Consider the following 22,504-nt stretch of genomic DNA (forward strand, 5'->3'; position numbering starts at 1 on the left):
ATGTTTCTTCCAGCCTGTGTGTCCTGATCTGTCTTTGGCCAGGTTCGAAGTGGCATTCAGAGGCAAGTGAGTAGAAGCCAGCAGATAAAAATTTCTAGTCATTTTTCTGGTCATTGTGTTCATCATTTACAAAGTAAAAGGGGTGACTTTTCAAACCTCTCGAGGCCTATCTGATCACAGAGGGAGGCATGTTAAATATACAAATTGTGCTGCCTAAGTTTCAGTTATGCAAGATGAATAAATTCTAGAGATCTGCTGTGCAATATTGTGCCTAGAGTTAACCATACTGCATTGTACACTTAAAGTTTGTTAAGAGGCTAGATCTCATGTTAAATGTTCTCATTGTAATAAATAAAACAAATGAAACAAAAACATTTGCTAACCATTGCACACTACTATTTTGCCGGGCATTGTTATTTGCCAAATACAACAGAAAGTCTAAGTGGAATAGTTATTGGTTTTGTACATTTGCGCAACATTGTTTCTTTCTTTTTTTTTTTTTTATCTGATTCTCAGCTTTACCATCTACAAAATAAAGATGATAATATTTCTCATATCAGGTGTCTTTGTAAGAATTCAAGGTAATACAAATAAAGGCATTCTAGTTGTTTAAAACATGGCAGTTATATCATTTGATTGAAAGTTAGGATGCCAGCTTTGTCCATTGGAAAGTCAATTTACAATTTGAAGTTACATAAATTCCATAAAGCATTTGTGATTTGCTCACAAGGATAAGATCAATAAAGACTGTGGAAGTGGCACCCTCTGCGGAATGATGTGGGGTCTTCATTTGGAGCGTGTAACAGGTACTGAGCTGTGATCAGAAGGAGAAAGCTCTGAAAAGCAAATGCTTTAAAAATGTAAAATAAGTTTATATTTCATCTCTTGGCCACTTTATATACTATATATATATATATATATATATATATATATATATATATATATATATATATAATTCATTTGGCTGGAAATCTCTATTAACTGTAGTTTTTGTAGTAACTAAAGAGAAATTTAATAAAAAGGAAATAATAAATATAAATATTTTTGTTAGCGGCATTTTAGTATATTCCACTCCTTTGCTTATTGGTCAATAATCAAATATTGTTAATAGTATTATTGTATTAACATGTAAAAACTTAATTCTCTGACAGTGGTAAAGAGTAGATAATACTATTAAAAGAAGGAAAGACAAATTTTTTGGAAACAATAATCTGGTTAGTATTGACTGCCTAACTGTTTTCCTAGTGTATTAAGAGTACAGACCTATATTTTCTTTCTGTAGTATTTTGAAGTTTTCAACAATAGAAAATGAAAAATTAATGTTCACGTTCCATATTAACTTACTATTGAGCAAAAGTATCTTTTTCTATATTAAGGACTTTAATAGTTTCTGTTATACTGGAGAATAAAAAGGGCAAAGGTTAAGGAAAAAAAGAAAATTTCTCAGCACTTGGAAAACTATCCTTACTGCATTTGGTAGAATTTTTGTTCCCTTTCATGTCATAATCCCTTCTTGTAACAGATGGAAAATGAATTTAGCACTGGTGGACTCCTTGGATTGCTATTAAAATATCCAAAGGATAAAGCATATTTGAATCAAACTTACAATTCTGTGCATTGGGTTTCAGTTCAGGTAATGACATAAGGGAAAGAGGAAAGGAGAAGGGAGAATAGGCAGGTAAATGAAGTGGAAGAAAAGCATTAGAGACTTAGAAAAAGAGCCAAATATAACAAAGAGAGAAAAGGAAGAAAAAATCATAGGAGGAAGAAAATAAAAGGCAAAAGGAGGAGGCAGGGAAGTGGGGTGATGAATTCTTTGAGAAACTGTAAAATCAGGAACTATTTTGTGAGATGGCAACTCGAAAGGTAGATACACAATGATGAAATAAAAACATCTATAATAAAATTGCTGGAAAATGTTTTGCTCTCCTAGGTTGAAAGCTGTAGTCTGTTTAGGAAAAAGGATGCAATAAAAGTATGAATTTAATTTTACTAACAAATGGATATTTATAGGTTAGATACATGACTAAACTCTGTCCAGCAAATATCTATGCAACAGGAATAACTACTTCAATAGAAAAATAATTTGTACAAGTGTTTGCCATTTCTTTAAATATCATATTCTAAGTAAATTATTTGAAATCCACACTTGTATTTTAAGTGTAATACTTTGAAGATAATCCTAGCAATAAATTCTAACAGTGGATTATTTAAATTGCATAGACCCTTATATATTTATTATCTTGTTGTTATGAGGTTATTATATTTCATTTTTAACTGAGAAACTTTGAAATTTGTGACTATAATTTCTAGTGACTTAAAAATTATTTGAATCCCAATATTCAAGTACTTAAATGCTAACCATCAAGAACTTACCATAACCTTTATAATATCTTACTATGGCCTCTATCCTTGATTTCTCCCTTCATCTTTAATGTTTCTAAAATTTTCACTTTAATTACAAATGTCTTAAAAATTCCAAATTTATTTTAGTGTTTCATGCTACATTGAAAATGCTGAACTAAATATATATGGTTAGCTCTTTGTTTTAAACCGCCAAAAAAAAAATAAATCATAATATATCCTTTTTGTTTTTATTGCTTCTTTTCCATCTTCCCTTAAAAGACTTCTTCAACTTCTACAGGGAGGAAAAACACATACACACAGTTTCCTCCTTTATTGTCTTCTAATAGGTAACATGCCTTTGGGGTGCACGAATAACATGCCCAGTACTCCGTGCTGCACGCACTGCAACATTTTATCATGAGGAGGAAATTTTTAAACGTCATCGTTTTTCAGCAAGGCGGCAATCTACCAAGTGCCACACAGCACAATGTTGGAGGTGGAATAGAATTCAGGTTTGGCCGGTTAACTTAAAAATAAAAAGGCCTTTCAAAGTGAGAGGCAAGAAAGTGTTTACTTGAGATCAATGAGAACAGCTATTTGGGAATCATTAATTCAGGCAGAAGCCCAAATAATGTTCCAATTAGGAGACAAAGGCAACAGGTATTTATGAAAAGAGGAAGGGGAAGGGAAATAATTATATCAATAGAAGAAAGACATTTCACTGAGGCAGAAACCATAACACAGTGATATTAGTTTGAAACAGTGGTTTTAACTTTCAGTCCGGTAGTCATCAGTCAAGTAGTCATAATATCTGCTTTCTTGTTATCTTTGCAAACAGTTCTGGGATAGAAGGTTGCTTTAGTCCCAATCCAAAGGTTATTTTGCCCTGTTTTAACATTCCAAAGTTTGGAGGTAGAAGACGTGCAAGGCAGTTCTGGCATGGCAGTTCTGGCTCTGTTAATAGTGTTTACAGGTCAATTCCAAAGTCAACATCCTTGTATGTCCTGCCTTCTAGTTAGTTCTCAAATATGTCCCCGTCTCCTTTCCATTTTCCACCCATAGGCTTCTGAAAGTAAGGGTTTCTAGGGCAGGAATTGGGCTATATTCATGTGTGCTTTCATGGAGTAACTGGCAGAGTAGGTTTACAAAAAATTTTTTGGAGGAATACGGTAAGTCCAAGTTCCAACTTTATAATCAAGTTACTCTGAAGCTTTGCAGGAAGTATGGGCTTCTTCCTTTTGCTTAGGTTTCTGTTGACCTAAAGCAGACCTGGATATACTACAAATGGTGTGACAGAAGGAAGGAAGTTAGAGTATGATATACATGGTCATATGCTGGGTCTCCAGACTTGCTGGCCCTATGCCAACAGTCCTGAATTTGTTGCTTAAAGTCATTTACAAAAACAGAATGCTCACTCTTAGTTTCTGCAGATGAATCCCTTTTATTGTTAGACTGGGAAATTACTAAATCCTAGGCTGGCACATATTACAGAAATATGGGTATTTTTCTTTCATAGCTTTGGTTCTAAAACATATAAGTACACCTGGCTTGGTAGAGCTCGAGTTGGAGAATTCCAGGGATGAAGGCCCCAGGTGAAAGGATTGCTCTTAATTTCTGAATGATTATTAAGTGACATTTTCAAGTTGGTCGTCTCCATATATTGCAGTATTCTTGCATGCGCTCACCAGGTGTTTTTCAACGAAGCACTAAATTTCCCTTGGACTACTCCAAGAGGAAACCTTCAGCTAGGTTTAATGCAGAAGATTAAGACTGCATTAAGATTAAGTCTGAAATGTTCTGCTACCAATTAGCCCTCTAGTATTTCTGTAAGCCTTGAATTTTTGATGCGATCAATGACACCAGTGGAGCCATCTTCTGTGGAGTGGTTATTAAAGATATAAAAATCAATACAAAGATGATACTTGGAAATCTATATCACGAGATAATGAATCACCATGAGAGCCGACTAAGAAGAATGTCAGCAAACCAAACAGAAGGTTTGTGCATAACAAAGTATTTCATGCCAATAGAATTTAAGCTAAATTTTGCATGAGATAGAAGTCTTCAGGCTACACTTATGATACATTTACATGACAGGGTTTTAATAAGATGAAGACACAAGGCCAACCAAGCAAAGGGCTCTTAGTGCATGTGAAAAAAAGGAAAAAAAAAGGGGTGAGTGAGGATTGAGATGTTCATGACTGAGCCAATAATGGCATGATTTAACTTTAATGACAAAATAGCATCAAAACTTTCTCTGTCAGTGTTCCTTATTCAATTTCTTTTAAATGAAACATTATTTGCCTGCATGTTAAGTCTATAAGTACTGATTGTTATTGGAACTGTGTAGTGAAGCTTCACAGAGTAGTCAAAATTTAATTTGAACTGGGGATTGATTTCGTTTCCTTCAAAGGAAGATTTTTTTTTTCCTTCCAAAATTGAGCTGGTGCATGACTTTGCAAGTTCATTTTGGTTTTTTCCTTGACACAATCGCATGTGACAAGAGAACATTTAAGTGTTTTGTCCTTAAGGGACATCACAACGTTGCTAATGTTGCCACAAATGACTGGGAAACTATTCTTTGGTTTTAGAGATATGGATTCCCTATCATTTCGTATCTTTCACTGCCAGAAAAAGCAAACATAAGCAAGACTGCCACAGTCAGTCACCAGTCCACTAAACCATTGTATATTTAAAAGATATAGAGTTTTATGCCTGAGATTTCCCAATTTACAACTACATAAAGTTTTATAGACAGGGATTAGGTGAGGGTGTGTTTCTGTGTGTTGGGTGGTGCAAAAGTCATAAATGTTTCTATTTCCTTCTTTTTCTAGGCATATATGAGTCTCTCCTTGGGACTCTTTTTAAGTGGCAGCCTTTATGGAGGGACATGCTCATAATCACTGCACATCAAGTTCTTAACATCAAAGTCTGGCTCTTCAATTAATCAGTAAACTCACTGATTTACAGAGAAATGTCTGTGTTGTTTTTGGAGTTTTTTCATTTACTTCTCATCCTGGTGTAAACACAATTTCCAGAAAATGAAACAGTGACTAGTTTTTGCTATTGCATAGTAAGTTGGGTTTTCTCTGTTTTCATTGCACGTTTCAAAGGTTAACTTAATCAGCTGTGAGTTGTTATGGAGTCAGTCAGGGTGGAATTCCCACAGATTTTTTTTTCCCTCCCAAGGTATCATATAACAATAAGAGAACTAGACATACCTTGTGTAGATTTAACAAGTTTTACAGTTTTGACTTAATTTGCCCCCCCCACCCTCTTTACCCCCTGAGACTCCCAAAGCAAATGAACCATTCAGTAGCATAAAACAAGGAGAATTAGTTTAGACTTCAATAAAACAGACTTCTTGCTGGCAGTATCTGCCCTGATGCAGAATGACTGCAGTTTTGAAATACTGCAGTGTCTTGATTATTCTGAACCCTCGCGATTGTCCTCTTGAACCCCCATTGCCTGAGAAACCCCAACACTCACAGCTGTTCTGTTCTTAGGCTCATCCTCAATGGCGCTTGTCCTTCAGCTCCTTTGTGTTTGTAAAATCTGAACTATAGATACATGAACATACTTAGTTTTTCATTAGTTCTAGACTCGGTTTATCCAAGTTAGGTAGTGTGTGAGGGGGAAAAAAAGGTGTGAGAAATGCTAGGCCAGCGTTCCAAAGGTAGCATATAAAGAAATATAATTTTGTGGAAGGAAAGGTTTTCGCATCTCTTCCAAGCTCTGAAAATCTTTAGCCCTCTTAAGTCAGTCGTCCTGTTTACTTGGGGGTGGGTTTTGATGCCTTGACAAATATCACTTATTCATTTACAAACAGCTAACGATGACATGCTTTGTTCCGGGTGCTGAGGATACACTTTGTATCAGGGGAATTGTGAGAAAGGTGTTCAGTAAGATTATAAAGCTCTTTCTCCTATGAGGTTACATTTTAATGCTTTCTTTGTGAAAAGTTGGTTAGCAGCTTTAAAAACATGGTGAGTTTTAACTGAAATAGGATGTATGTCTCAACCTAGGTGGGATAATTACACATTTTTAATTGGTGGAAGAAATGAGCATTTATCTAAGAGCAAATTCCTTCCTTATAGGCAAAATGATAAAAACTTGAACCCCCAAATTGGTCAAGCAAGTCATATGGAGAAAGTTAAGTTTTCAGACTACATATGTTCACCAGAAAAAGACCGATGAGTTCTTGATAAAATGAGCTGGGGGGATAAAAAGACTAGATATCTGAAAGATGTAAGCTGAACAAGAAAATTTCATCTTTCATATAGTTAAGATGGGCTCACGAACAGGGACGAAAGCCTACAGAGGGCATTTATAACATTGCATGAACATCAAATGTATATTTTTTATCTATAGTTTAATTTAGAAATCAAGAAAAGAGACGTATTATTTTATAATGCCATGCCTTATATTAATATAATCTAATATTAATATTTTTTTCTAGCTTCTATAAAATAAAACAGAGTGGTTTTAATTTACAGGAAATGAGCACATGATGGAAGCAGAGAGAAGAATTACCCAGGAGTTGCACACAGGCCATGTAGGAGATAAATCTTTGTAAACAAGCCCAGAAATGGGAATACTCTTATGAGTCAATGCTTCACCAGGTCTCTTAATGATCAACTCTCCTACTGGCTTCTTGGTTCTTAAAAATCCAGAAAACTGGGTGAATATAAATCTTAGAGGGTTTCATTTCAGGAAAGACAAAGCAAAATAAAAATATATTAAGGCAGGGAGAGTTTAAGTTAAAACACAACCATGCGTGCTAAAAAAAAGACTAGAAAGAAACAAAAAAAGTTTACGCTTTTTTTAAGCTATTAGTGTAAACAATGGCTTTTATTTTCTTCCTTGTTAGTTTTGATATTTATAAACTTTCTACAATAGCATTTCTATTCTAACCAGGAAAAAAATCAATACGAAGTACAATCTAATGGTTGAAATTACTGCTATATACAAAAAGAATACATTTCACGACTGGTAGTGCCTTTGGCTAGAGAGAAAGATGATTTCCGTAGAAGGATTACAATGTTTTTATTTAATTAATTGGGGAAGCTTTCGGCAAAATCAGAACTACAGATTCTGGAAGCTCAATACAGTGAAGATTTGATAGATACAAAGAAGAAAAGGTAAGATCAATGGAACATCTTTCAGATAGTGAGAACTGTCTGTTGGAAGTGTGTAAGAACATAAAGAATGTGAAAACAAGGTAAAGTGAACCTTATATGAAAGTGAATAATAAATGAGAAGAGATTAGAAAGTACACTGGCCTTGAATCTAAAAGTAAAGAGCCATGACAAGATTCTATAATGTGAATGTCAAAATTAAGAAAGTCCATTGGGAAGTAAGTTTATGGAACGAGCAAAATCAACCTTAGAATCAGATTGATTTCTACTTTGGGTGGGCTCTAAGTCATTAGCATTGGGTTTGTTTTATTGATACTACAGTGTTCCATTTACTTCCAAGAAAAAGCACATATAATGCTTTTACTTTTCATAATTCACTTGCTTAGTCAAATATCCATTGATTTTTCTGAATCTGTAGCCCATCAGCTTGCAAAACATTCATTGACTTCATGGGACTAAATAATAAGTATTGGTTGATGTTAATGTACATACATGCAAGAAAACTGCCAACTCAGTCATCTTTCAGGTATACCTGACTGTATAAGAAAAGCATCATTAGACAGTGAGGCAGCACTGTCTGAAAGGTAGTGCACATAATAGAAAGAACATAGCCTTTGGCCTCAGAAAAACATGGGTTCCAGTGGCTCTGTCACTTGCTTCTTGTTAAATTTGATCAAATTAAATAATTCAGCTTCATTTATTTATCTTTAAACTGAGACAAAACTTTCTACCTAAAGTAAATTTTGTGAAGATTTAATGAGATATACATAAGTTAAAGCATATAACAAAATATCAAGCATACAATAAATTCTCAATAAATGGTAGCTCTTGTTATCATTGCCATCAGCATACTCACAGTTTACTTTTACAGCAACAATGCAACTTAGAGTTTCAAGAACAATATCTAATTTTGGTTTTCTTTGAGTGAATCAAATTTTAGATTATTAATATGGGAATTTTTTCCTCAGATGGTAAATGGTTAATTCATAGAACTAAGTATGAAATGGACTCATCTACATTCTCAAATCCTTCTCTGTCAAGGTCAGTGGTACTACCAGCTTTCTCTTTCACAAGGGGTTCAATTTGGTGCTGGTTAGAATCCCAAAGAAAGCAGCTGATGGACCAGCAGGGACAGCTAAGTAGACTGAGTCCTCAGGGAGAGAATGCTTATGCTTGATGAGCCTCTGACACTTTGGGTTTCTATTTTAGATATATGGGGGTTACTCAGTGAGCTTTATTCCTAAGCCCAACCTTTGGGTCTTAACTCAGCTACAGTCATGGTAGTTCTCTCTGAGGGGAATGGGTTCTTTCCACCAATCCTGGAATCTTCACTGTTGCAATCTGAGGAGACAGCCTCAGACTTCAGTTGAGTTTGGGATTTGGGTGGGATGTCTATTAGCACTTTCATAGGGCATGGAAGAGTGCAAACCTTGTTTGCTGGAATTTACCTAGCTTTCATGGTGAAATAACAACCCTCTTCAACTGTTCCTTTGTTTTGTTTTTACTGGTCAAACAGCTCATTACATAGACCCTGGATAATATAAATATAGGACCACTGGTTTTTAAGCCTAGAGAATATCCAAGCTCTATTCATTATTAAGTCATATCTTAAATCCCACCTCTTGCAATCAGAACTCCCACAGAATTCATAATTTATAATACTGAGAAGAACAAATACACATTTTTTTTAATCTTAATATTTATTTTCTACATGTTGATTTTTACCTCTATAAACTGCAGAAAGTGGGAGCATACTTTACATTCTTTCTGTACTGCTTGGTTGTGGCAGAATTTGGGACACATTATAGACCCCCAAGAAAATTACTAAAATGAGTTTAAAAAAAAAGTTCTCACGTCTCCAAATATCTAGTTGGTGAGACTAAAACGTAAATTTAGCTGTTTTTTGTTTGTTTGTTTGTTTTGTAATTTTAAAGTTTCCAGTGACCATGAAGAGGATCCGTTTTAAACTAACCCTTTTATTCTTGAAATGATGGGCTCAATAGGGCAAGAGGAATGGGCAGATAGATGTCAGGAAATATTGACGACAGATTTAGTGCATGCTAGAATCTGCTAAACATTTTTGTTGCTTAAATGTTTTTTCTAAAAATCAGCCCTTATTTTTGAGGCTCCTTTATTTCTTCAGGTGAATGCTAACTGCTCAAGATCACTCAGAAAGTTCAGATGCAGGTTTGGAACCAGAACCCCAAAACGCTATCCCAGTCATGTATTGTCAACAACGTATTCCCAGAATGCTTACAGGGAATAGACATTATCCATTCATGTTTCTTATATTACCACAGCAATCAAAGTTTATTTATAGCATGAAGACCCCAGAAGAATTATGCTGAAATGTTTTAACATAAAACAATTTACAATTTCTGCAGTATTATACTAAAATATTGTCTTAATAGCTAACATTATTCCTTCCACCATAGCTATCACTTGCCTTGCTTTCAATATTATAGCAGTGCGACAGTCAAGATTATATTAAGACAATAATATCGGTGTGATTATCATTAAATATTAATTATGATCTACTGGGTTATATTTTGAAAATAGAAAAATGAAAGAATATTCACTCTGAAATTTGAGTAAGAATCATGATAGGAAATAATATCTCTTATTTTTATTAAAATTTTCTCTTCTAATAAATAACCTGTTATTAACACCTATTCTTAAGAAGACATCATTGTTTCTACTTTGCCAAGTTTTGTCTCTTTAAATGTTTTTAACACTAAGTATCACTGTTGACTAAATATTATAATAGAATGATTAATTAAAAAAATATTCTAACTTCAGGCTAGGTTTTCTTGCTCGAATTAGTAATCTTTAAATGGCTCAGTTGATAACTTGTTTAAACTTTATAATCCCATTTTCTGTATTTGGGTTATTAAAATAAAAATATAGCCATAATCAATTGTAGCATTTGCAACAAATATCTAAATCAAGTAAAATAAACCATATTCCTACATGTGTTAAAAGATCAATTTCACATATTTTTATTTTTAAACTTATCTTTGGAAATAGGATAATGACAAATTACATTTTGGAGATGAGAAAACTAGGTCAGAGAGCAGTGACCACTTTTGGATTGAACCCAGGTGTTCAAGGGTTCTATAAACCCTATACTAGTGTTATTTTCTTTTCTTTGTTCTGTTACCCTTCAGTCCTGAAAGGAAACAGCGGGATGGTAGATTTGAGAAGTATGATTTGCTAATGGAAGAAGGGGAAATCCAATGACTTGTGACCAACTAGCACCATGGTTATGTTTCTGAGAAGAGAGGATAGATTCCAGTGGAAACATGGACTATTGGCAAATCTTTTGGAGAGAAGTCATTAGCCATCTATAGGCTGTTAAGTTTTAATGGTGATCGTAATTATCCATTTGTGATTTGGAAACAGGGTGCCTCCATTCTCTTGAAAGGCTTTTTGTTTTGTAGGTTCCTTTTTATTCTGCTTCCTGAAACTCAATGCCAATTGACATTTGCATGTTTCTGAAATGGCAACAAGCCTTCTAATTCCTTCTCCCACTATACTGGGGTTCGAGATGGAAGGCGCCTCTCTCTCAGGTTACTTTACATATCACACCACCTAGGGCTAGCCAAGGGCCCATTCAAAGGGCAATGGAATGCCAATTATTTTCCTTCCTGGCATTTACATGAAAGGTATAATATATTTCCTTCAGGAGGGAGGCTGCTAAAAGGGAATTGGGAGTTTGGTTCCCTTAGTTATTCCCACAACCACAGTTTCCGGACTAAAGAGGAATTGAAAAACTGAAATAATAAAGTGAGGAGGTAGAATAGAAATACTTTAGTTAGTACATTTAGTGTTTACTAGGTGCCAGGCAGTATTTTAAGTGCTTTACACCTACTCATTTGTTTCTACTATGCCACAGCTGTTGGAAGTAGGCACTGTTATTTCTCCTACTTGCATGAGAAAATTGAAGCCCACACTGTCACAGCTAGTAAATGGCAGAACCACAATTAGAATTTAGGTTGGCTCTGAACCTAATTTAGCAATCATTTTGCTATTGGTGATATGAAAGATCCTGGACCAGTCCACCTTAATATAGAATCAATAGCTTCTAGGAATATACAATTAGTTAGCAAGCAGAAAAGCAAATGATGACCACTATTCAAAGAAATAGAAATCAGAGGCCATTCTCTATAAATCCTTTTACCCCATACTTCTCATTTGAAAGCACCTCTGGTAAAAGGAGCCTCCATGGCATGTACCTCTTCCTACTTCTACAAAGAAATACATCCTAATCATTTTGGGTTTCATTTATAAAAATGACTGATATAATCCCTCTCAACTTGACTATGCGATTCGTGCTATCCTGGCACACTTCGGGGCAGGAGAGCACAAAAATACTGTTGTACGGAATCTAGGTATGTAGTCAGCCTTAAAAAATATACAACCTGATTCTGAAGAAAGAGAACCCACCGATGTAATTTGTTCTTCTCTCAGCACTTTTCAGGGTCATGAGTCTACCCTCTACTAAGAAATTATCCAGTATCATAATTTAGAAAATCTCCAATAGATAAAGGACAACACATTTACACAATGCTGGAATTTATTCTATAACTGGATCCATTATGCCTTATTTTGAAATTAATCACTTACCTTAGAATCTATGTAGGCTCCATATTCCTCAGAACTAGTTGTGATGGTCTGCAACCTAGAAGGAAGACAGACAAACCCGCAGTTTAAATTCAGCATGAAAAAAAAATCAATAGGATTGAAGATACATTCACATATATGTGTTACTGTTTTGAGTCAGATTCAAATTATAAAGGCAATTACCAGTTCAGAGATTTGGAGAGGAGAATATAGATGAACAGGGTATCAGTGTTTGTGTCTCTGTGCTTTAACTATCAGCTCTGACAAAAAAGTGAAAGGGTCTAAAATGATTCCTGGAACTGAACAATGTAACTGAACCCAGGAGGGAGGAGCAGGCTGCCACCCACCTGGGGAAACAGGTTAATAAAAAGATCAATTGCGCTCTTATCTTGTTAGTCAGTTGACAGCCCATTGATGCCACCTGCTTACTTTAAATGTAAAAGTACAGGCCAGTCATTGGAAAGCTGCCACCATCGCTTCGGAACCCCCTTTCTTTCTGCTCTAGTGATAGGAGGGAAAAGGCCAGACTCTGACCCCTAGAAGCTGAGCATCTGTTCCTCTAGTAAACGCAGATGTGAGAGCAAATCAGAAAGCAAGTCTTTACCCCCAGGGGAAGGGAGGGTGCATGGTTTCCTCTTCCATGAATGCACCAGAATATGATGCGTATATACAGTTAATATTAATGTGAGCTCCAGAAATATTTTAAATGTAAAAACTAAAATGGTTCTGAGGATTTTTTCTTCTTGATCACCTTCCTCATATCTGAAGTGGCCGTATATTAGATATACACAGATTATTACAAACATTTTGTTTGCATTAATGATCTTTGAGAATCCCTCTTTTTCAGTTGTCAATTATTCTTTCACAAAAGCATTAAGAAAAGATTTACTTGCCTTAGTTTAGTATCAGTTGCCAATGATTGTGAAAGCTTCAAAAGAAACATTATAGCTTTTCTAAAGCAAAGCAGGGGCCTGCTCTCCACTGGTAGACAGGAAGAAACTTTATTTTTTTATATTGATAATAGGATCTTTTTCCTCAGCTGCTATTATCTACTTCTCAGCTTCTGCAACTACAGTTATAATGGGCCTCCCAAGTTTTTTCTCAACCCCTAACACTACACTTAACCAGGCATCAGATGTGTGATGGGAAGGCTCCAGACCACCTCACCTTTGTAGCAAATAAGTATTCATTTCTCTTTTAATAAAATGAGTGTATTTAATTTACCTTGTTTATGTTGATGGCATGATTTATTATTACTATTCAAGCAGTTAATATTTATTTGACTATCAAGAAATAACTTTCTGTGTTGCTTTCCTATTCCAGGCAAAAACATTTCGCAAGCAATAAAATGCTAATTTAGGAAAGAAAGAGTGAGATGTAGCAGATAGCTAAAATTTCTCAAAGCAGTGAAGCTCCATAACTAACTTGAGGCTTGTTAACTAATTACTGTTCTGTCTTCTGCTCGTTTTAGTCTCTAAAAGTCAAAGAATTGTATGTAAGTTCTGAATACTTAAAAGGCATTCCTAATTAAGCAGTATGGAGTCAGACAGATTTTCCATCAAGTGAGTCTTATACCTGTGAGGGAAAATCAAGTCCTGTCTGTATCTCTAGTCTAAAAGGGACATGAAGTTCATCAAGAGAGCTGACCTGAAAACATGACTGCTATTCAAAAAGTATTATTTAGTTAATTTTTAAACAATCAATTTCCAAGATGACAATTCTGGAACATTTATATATTTTGGAGGCTTAGATGAATTACTGTGTGTTGAATTTGAAGGGGCTTATAAATATTGCTTCAATATCCTTGATTGATGTATGTTACGAAGAATGCTGCTATCCTACGCTTTTACGTGTGCAAATTACTAATGAGAGAGCAAGAGACTAAGTTTTTGGAGACCAGTAATTTTCAGTTTTTCAACATACCATAAGTTTGACATGAACTGGAGGACAGTAAAAAAGTACTTCATGAATACAAAGTCTATGATCAGATTGCTGGGTGAGGCTGCAAAACTTTACCTCTGTCACCATACAAAATTATTACTGTACGATTGAGTGACGATTTTCTTTATGCTTTTTATTACATCCCTGTGACTTATTTATACCTGGAAGTTTGTAGCCCTAATATTCCTCATCTATTTCACTTATTCCCTGACTTCCCGTCCCTCTGGCAAACACCAGTTTGTTCTCTATAGCTATGATTCTGCTTGTTATTTTGTTTGTTTTGTTTTTTTAGATCCCACATATAAATGAAATCATATGGTATTTGTCTTTCTCTGTCTGACTTATTTCACTTAGCATAATTCTCTCCTGGTCAATCCATGTTGTTACAAATGGCAAAATTTTATTCTTTTTTTATGACTAATATTCCATTTTATGGAATATTATTCATTCATTAAAAAAGAATTCCATTTTATGGAATATTGCTCATTCATTAAAAAAGAATAAAATTTTGCCACTTTATATATTTTATCTATCTATCTATCTATCTATCTATCTATCTATCTATCTATCTATCTATCTATATTATCCATTCATCTACCAAGGGCCTGTAGGTTGCTTCCATATCTTGGATATGGTAAATAATACTGCAATGAACATAGGGGTACTTATGTCTTTTTAAATTAATGTTTTCATTTTCTTCAGGTAAATACCCAACAGTGGAGTTGCTGGGCCATATAGTAGTTCTATTTTAATATTTTGAGGAACGTCTATACTGATTTCCATAGTGGCTGTGTTGGTTTACATTTCCACTAAGAGTGTACAAGATTCCTTTTTCTCCACATTCTTGCCAACACCTGCTGATTTTTTGTTGTTGTTGCTGTTGTTTTGTCTTTTTGACAATAGCTATTCTGACAGGTGTGAAGTAATATCTCATTATGGTTTTGATTTATATTTTCCTGATAATTAGTGATGTTGAGCATCTTGTCATGTGCCTGTTAGAGAAAGACTATTCTTTAAACTATAATTCAGGGGGGAAATCTATGATGTTCAAGAAAAAATAAGTTCCAAGCAATGTGAAAGCAATATTTTAATCACTGAGATGCAAAAGAAGTATAATAATAATGAGTATATATTGAGGAAAGAGAACCTAATTCAATATAAAAAGAAAAACTCAGAATAAAAAGAAGCCAGTTTAGAGAAAAAGTATTTCCAGTGACATCTCGTTTAGAGAAAAGATAAAGTGAAATGAATTTAACTGAAATAGAGGAACATTCCAGTATCATCTTATATTATCTTCCACATCTAAAAGAGAAAAATTTATCTTGATGAGTTTTGAGAAAACTTCACAGCCTTAATATTTTTGTTATTTAAATATGCATGTCTTTTTCCTTGATTAATATCCTTATGCTTGGACTACAATGGGTAACTAACTGTGTCTTCTGTTTTAGGAAGTTTGTGTAATTGATAAGGAAGGATTAGCTCTTTTGCTTTCCTGCGGGATATAGCCTGAGGAAGCTTTTGAAATCACAACTAATATTGTCACTTCCCCAATTAAAACAACAGCTCTGAGTATTCTGAGTGGAATGGAGCTTTCACAGAGGTTAAGTCCGCCCTCTGAACTGAAGCCTTCTATTCCAGAAGGGAAACTTAGAGAGTAGACCATCAATTGGGAAGGGCTGAAGATGTTTGAGCAGGTGACTGAATTAATCAGAAATCCAATTTAAGTAAAGTATGTACTTTAAAGTACTATAGATCAGAACAAGGACAGAAAATGGAGGTGTTCGATAATTGACCCAACAAATAATTTTAGCAATATTTAAAGTTTAATAGCACTATTTTAAATAACATACTATGTTAGTATACTTATACTATAATATTTAAAATAATAGCTTTAAATGTAAGAATAAGTAGTCTTTTTTAGTGCGATTAGGTCCTGAGGCTACAGAAGTGAACTAGTTGGTCCGGACCTCCGCTTTCACAGAAAGAAAACAGACATAAAACATCACAAAATGAATAGAAAGAGAGAAGGAGGGAGAGAAACGTGTTATGAGTGTATCTAATTCTAGAAGAATGCTTCTTATTATGTTAAGCTGAGTCTAAAGCCATGAAGATTGGATAGTAGGCTATTTTTACAGTCGAGACAAGAAAGAGATTAATGAGAACCTAGCCCAGGTGGGAGTAGTGGGAATTAAAAGGAAGAAATAGATACAAGAAGTATTTCAGAGACAATCGATAGAAATTGGCAACTGCTGAGATATGCAGGAAAGGAGAGGGAAGAGACGTAGATAGATTAGACATGTGGAGCCTCATTGAAGAAACTGGGATGCTATTAACAGAAATACTGATGTCAAAAAATGAACTCGTTTGATGGGGTAATGATGAATTCGGGTGTGGTACCTTGTGCTTGATGTATGAAAAAGTCTCATGGAGATGACAAGTAGCTGGAACTGTAGATTATAAATTAGGGGAGAAACTAGAGTTTCAGGTATCCTGATGGACAAGATAGGTAAAGCTGTGACATTGTCTATAATCATTAAAGGTAAGGGAGAATGAAACTCTCCATAGACGTGGATGTTCTGGGAAATAACAATAATTAGGGAAAAGCACAACTACGGTAAGGGCAAGTAGGAACAATAGCAAATAGTTAAATACTGATTCTACGTGGTCAATACTTCTCTAAGGACTTTACAGGGGTTAACTTACTTCATTTTGCAACCCTACTTTATAGATTGAGAAATGGAAACACAGAGACATTGCTATGGCCAAACAACTCATAAGCAGTAGAGTCAAGATTCAAACTTAGAGAGCTTATTCTCAGAGCCGCTGTCCTTCATCACCTCTTAGGCAGAATGAGTGATTTTGAAAAGAGGGATGTTTTTATTAAAACAGAAATCCTATAGATTAAATGAAAGTGGATAGGTTAACAAAGTGGACATCTAAAGGCATAGGGCCAAACTTGAGAGTGATAACAACATCCATGAGAAACACAGGTGAAAGAGGGGGTTTTGGTATTAAGCAAATGGCCATTGCTTAATATGTACAAATTCGTGAAATCATTTTGTTATACTTTTGACAAGTGTTACAAAGGAAATTTCAGGATTCAGTGGGAGTCTGTATTAAGGAGTCCTAACAATTATATAGGAGGTAGTATAGGGGGTTGCTCTCAGGGAAGTCTACCTTGAGAAAGTAACATTTCAATGGAGTCCTAAGTCATGGGTAGGAGGTGGCAGGCCAAAGAGGGAAAAGAAAGGAACTCTGGATTCAAGGGCCCTTAGGCAGCAGGAATTTGCAAGTTTCAAGGATTAAAAAAAATCTGTATAGAAAATAACATAGTGTACAGCAATAATTAGGAAGTGAGGAGTTCTATGTATTTATTATTGTTTTTTAAGATAACATATTTAATTCAAAATTTATACATTAATTTTTAATAGTGGCTCTCTGGGGAAACAAACAGCTAGCCAAATTGGTGAAAATTTAATAATAGGATCTCCTGAGCAGGTATAAGCTGGTGCCAGTACACCATGGTTCCCACCTCAAAGAACCATTTCTTGGGGACACATTTTTATTGTCCTGCTTTAGTTTGAGGAAATGGTTCCTGGAATTTTAGATAAAAGCTAAGTTATGCCTTTGCAATTATCTCATTGTGCGGGTCATCAGAGCACATTCAGTGAGAAGAATGCAGGTTTATTTTCTTCCCCCCAAATAGGCCAAAAATAGAGAGAGAGGGGGCTCCTGGGAGGCAGAGCTGTGTCATGTTCTCCAGGAGGACACAAGGTGACTAATAGCAAACACTTCTGGCTGACTCCTCACCTTCACTTTCATACAGTCAAGGGAGTATGTTTCTCGTTTCAAATACAAACTTATAACTGTTGAATTGAACCTAAACTTACATTCTCTGCATTCATCATTATTCAGGCCCATTACTGTCATGTAACCTCCTCTTTAAGAAAACCACTGGATCCTAAAATAAAATGTTCAGAAACATGCAAATGAAAATAGCTTAAGCTCTCAGACTTTGGCAGTGTTACTTGAGTTGTTGTGGCCTCAGAAGGGACAATCATAATATTTTTCTGGCTGTCTTGTCATGATTTGTAATTTGAATCTCCATAAATGATAATAGAGAGGGCAATTATCAAAGAAATGGAAAGGGCAATTATCATTAAATTGAAAACACATCACAAATCCAACAGGATGAATGACTGAGCTAAAAACAGATTTTGTGGATCTTGCAACTGTTCCAAATGAACTTAATGGAAGCAACTTCATCTCCCCACCTCCTCCAATTAACCAGATGACTTTGGATATATTTTCCTTTTTTTCCCCTTAGATGATAACACAAGGCCTGTTAATCAAATTTGCCTGAATGCTGACACTACTTAGGATATGTAAATTTATGAGACTAAACCAGTTGCTGTTTGTCTAGTGTGGAAAAAAAAAATTTCATTTTTTAATTTTTTAAACAATAGGGAAAAATTTGTTTTATTGTTTGTACATTTGTGATCCCAAGAGAATGTAAACACCCATCTCATCTGTTCTTAACCCTTGCAATGAATCTTCTTAAATAGGTGAACATGGTGTTTGTGTTCATGAGGTTAAATAATAGATTGGACATTGAAATACCCCTAAACGGCTTTTGTCCTGGTTGGATAAATTGAACAAATTATAATCCAAACTATAGACATTAGTTATCATTACCACAAATATGGAAGTAACAGGTAACTGTTTATAAATGTCTTTTGTGGAGAATTCTTAACATTTGGATTTACTATTTTAAGGAGTAGAATATAGACATTCTCTGGAGAAGGTGTGGAAGGTGAAAAAAAACAAATTATTTTGTTAGCACATCTGTAAAGATAACAGTTGAGTGAATGTCAATATCTGCTTATGTGAAGCCTTATATAATCTGATCCAGCAGATCCTGATAAACAATAATAAGGGTTTCCCCCTTTCACATTAAGTGGGTTTTACAAAGAGATAAGCTCTGGCATGCTTATCTTTGTAATATATGGATCATGACAAAAACAAATGAAGAGATCCAAGATGGCAGAATAGATAAAAACTGTGTGTGCTTCCTTCCGTAAATGAATTAAAATTACAACTAAATTACAGAACAATTCCACTTAAACAACCATCTGAAAACTATCTGAACAGAAGTTTTATAACTAAGAATATAAAGAAGAAGCCACGTCAAGACTCGCAGGAGAGGAGACACGGAATAGGCCCCACACTTGTGTGTGGCAGTTGAGAATAAGGAGGGATATCTCAGCAGCAAAGATTCCCCATGAGGAGTGAGGGACAACAGCCTCACACCAGGCTCCCCAGCCCAGAGTACTAGTGCTGGCAAGAGGAGCCCCCACAACATCTGGCTATGAAAAAAAGTGGGGATTCCAACTATCTGGGTGGGACAGAAGGCTGAGAGAAACTCAGATGTCCTCTTAAACAGCCCATGCACAGACTCTCACTCCCAGGCACTCACCCTGGGCTTCAGTGGAGGGACGGTGACTCAAGGGCGTCAGAGGCACACAGGTATAAGCTGAGGTGTGTGGCTTTGAGGATGGTCAACATTTTCCCTGTGTGGAGTCCTTCTCCCGTGCAGATGGCAGGTGCACGGGAGCCCTCCCCCACAGGCCAAATCTGATCTGATTGGCCTGGTGAGCTTTGCTGACTCACTGAGACCCCTCCCCACCCAATTCCCCCATAGCCAGAGGCATTTTTGCAGCGAGTAGTCAGCCCCACTTGCCACAGCATTGGACTCTTTACTGGAAAACTATCAGGGTCCATAGGCCCCAGGTGGGTGGTGATTGGCTTCTGTGTGCTGAAACTTTTGTTGAGTAGCTCCAGACTCAGCACTGATACCAAATTAGAGTCTATGTTAACCTGGTGACCACAACTCTTCCCACTCCAGTGACTCTGAGACCCTGCCTCACCTAACTTGCATACCACAGGAGGCTTTATCAGTGGCTGAACCTTAAGGGAGCTGGCAGATCGGCAGCAAGTCTTAGGATGTTCTAGCTTTTTGAAGAGTACTCTAGTCTTGGTATTGGTAACAGCTGTCCTCGGTTTGCAGCGTAACTGCTCCCATGTGCCTCCAACTTTAGGACAGACAGTGAACAACCACAGATTGATTTGTAGCTCCTACCAGGTAGTCCCTGGCCGGTCACAGGCAGTGGGTGGCCTCGTCCTGCACCAAAATCTTTCCCAAGAGGCCTCCAAACCAACATACTTGGAGGTTGGCTTCAGACCACTGCAAAGCATTGCCCTGTTAGCCCCACAAGTAGCATACACAAAGGGCACTCTCAACAGGCACCAGAGCTTGCTGGGGCAAATCCCACTCAGGGGTAAGGACCCCCTACCTCCCACAGCAGCTTGTAAGCTGTGGATGTGGTCAAACCCTATAGCCAATCAGCCTGAGGGCCAACGCCACCCACTGACATGCCAATAGCAATCAAGGCTCAATTATAACAGGAAAGTACACACAACCCACACAAAGGACACTCCTGGATCACCCAGCACAGGTGACCGGGGAGACTGTGCCAGGGCCCCGCGTGATACCAACTCCATAAGGCCACCTGGCCAAGACTGGAAGACGTAGCAGATCTACCTAATACATAGAAACAAACAGAGAGGCAGCCAAAATGAAGAAACCAACAAATATGTCCCAAATGAAAGAACAGGAAAAAACTCCAGAAAAAGTACTAAACAAAATGGAGACAAGCAACCTACCAGAAATGGAGTTCAAAACAATGGTTATAAAGATGCTCAAGGAACTTAGTGAGAACTTCAACAAAGAGACAGCAAGCATAAAAAAGGACATAGAAACCATAGAAAAGGATCAGTCAGAAGTGAAGAATACAATAACTGCAATGAATAAAGCACTAGAAGGAATCACCAGCAGACTAGATGAAGCAGAGGATCGAATCAGCAATTTGATCTTAAATTATATAAATTAAACGTCACTATGCTATACATCTAAATTACTATAAAATCATATTGAAATAAATAAATAAAATAAATATGGAAGGATAGAAAGCTCAGATGAATTTAATTTATATTTATTTCATCTGGGCCTCTGTTTTTCCCAATCTGCTTCTTGACAGAGCTAATCACCTTTCACTGGTTAATGTTTAACCAGGTTTTGTTTACTTGAGAACAAAGAGCCATAAGGTGATCCCAGCACATTCTTAGTTATAGAACTCAAACATTATGGTAATGGACAAAAAAGTGAGAAAAAGCATTCAAAAGAAAAATAGAAAGAAAATGAATATTTACTTATCACCTATCAATTGTCAAGCACATTAAATATATGTAATTTTAATGTTGTCACTGATAGCCAACCAGTTAGTGAGTCCTGTATTTGTGTATCCTCCGCCACCCCCCAAAAAACACAAATCCATTAAATTTCATTATGCTGTGCTGTGACTTCTGCAAGTATATCCACCTTCACATTGGCTGCCTGAGCTAAGCCTGCCATGTGCCTGTTCGGTGTTTTGTTGTTTGGAGAAAAGACTACGAGTATATGCAGTACTGTCTAGCTGCCAGCAATATTCAACATTAGTGCTGAATATTTTCCTTTTAAAGACATATGATTCCCAGTTCATTATTCTTTATGTTCTAGAGCAGTTTTCAAATGCAAGTAATACTTGACAACTTTGTCAAAAAAGGAAACAAAATTTCTGTCCAATGTACGTACTATGAATTTATATAAATATGCGTGTGTAGCTGTATATGACTCATCTTGAATTGATTTTATATACATATATATGTTTTGAGGAAATAAATTGTTAGATTTATCAGTTCGTCATGGTCAAAAAACGTGTGTTGAAATACTAAGCACTTTAAAACAAAAGTGGTTTCCCTTTTAAAATATCCCAAAGTTTTGAGTGCTTTGAATTTGTTGAACTCTTAAGAATCACCATCTGTTGATTAAGTAATTTACTTTTGGACATCCTCACTAAGGGGGCTGAGGTTAGGGGAATTCCCCTTGAATTCCAGGAAATTGTTCTTAGGACATGATGTTTACTTCCTTTGATGTCACAATTTCTCTTAATAAATTTAAACATTTATTTTTTGAACATGGTTGTTAAAATTTATTCAATGTTATGTTTAAATTTCTGGTGTAGTAGAAAGATCAATTTATGGGTCATAATATACTCATAGATCTAATGTTGAATCAGTAAAAAAAAGAACTTAAAATTATTTTAATATTTTTACTGTTTTTGGAAACATGAGAGGAGTTTTTGAAAAACAAAAACTAAAAATACATTCACTCTAATATAGAGTATAATAAAAGTCATGTTATTAAAGTTTCCTTATCGCTGATATTTTAGGGGATTGATACATTTTTATCAATTGTTCAGTACTTTTGTTGAAATCCTTTGTCAGCTGTATGTAATGCTTACAGGAATTCCATGAGGTATACCTTGTTGTCTGATTTTTATAGATTTTATAATTAAGAA

At 35.7% G+C, this 22,504-nt stretch overlaps 1 protein-coding gene across 18 annotated transcripts in view; it reads right to left on the minus strand.

Annotated features, from left to right (window-relative positions):
* ADGRL2 (adhesion G protein-coupled receptor L2) overlaps positions 1–22,504 on the minus strand; it is a 604,130-nt gene that overhangs the window by 465,213 nt on the left and 116,413 nt on the right. For all 18 annotated transcript variants that reach the window (XM_081056960.1, XM_081056956.1, XM_081056979.1 and 15 more), the window contains exon 3: positions 12,111–12,165. The gene's annotated coding sequence lies outside the window, so the exon portion shown is untranslated. The remainder of the gene's footprint in view (positions 1–12,110; positions 12,166–22,504) is intronic.

The sequence above is a fragment of the Rhinolophus hipposideros genome, assembly GCF_964194185.1.
Source record: "Rhinolophus hipposideros genome assembly, chromosome: 8".
Lineage (NCBI taxonomy): Eukaryota > Metazoa > Chordata > Mammalia > Chiroptera > Rhinolophidae > Rhinolophus > Rhinolophus hipposideros.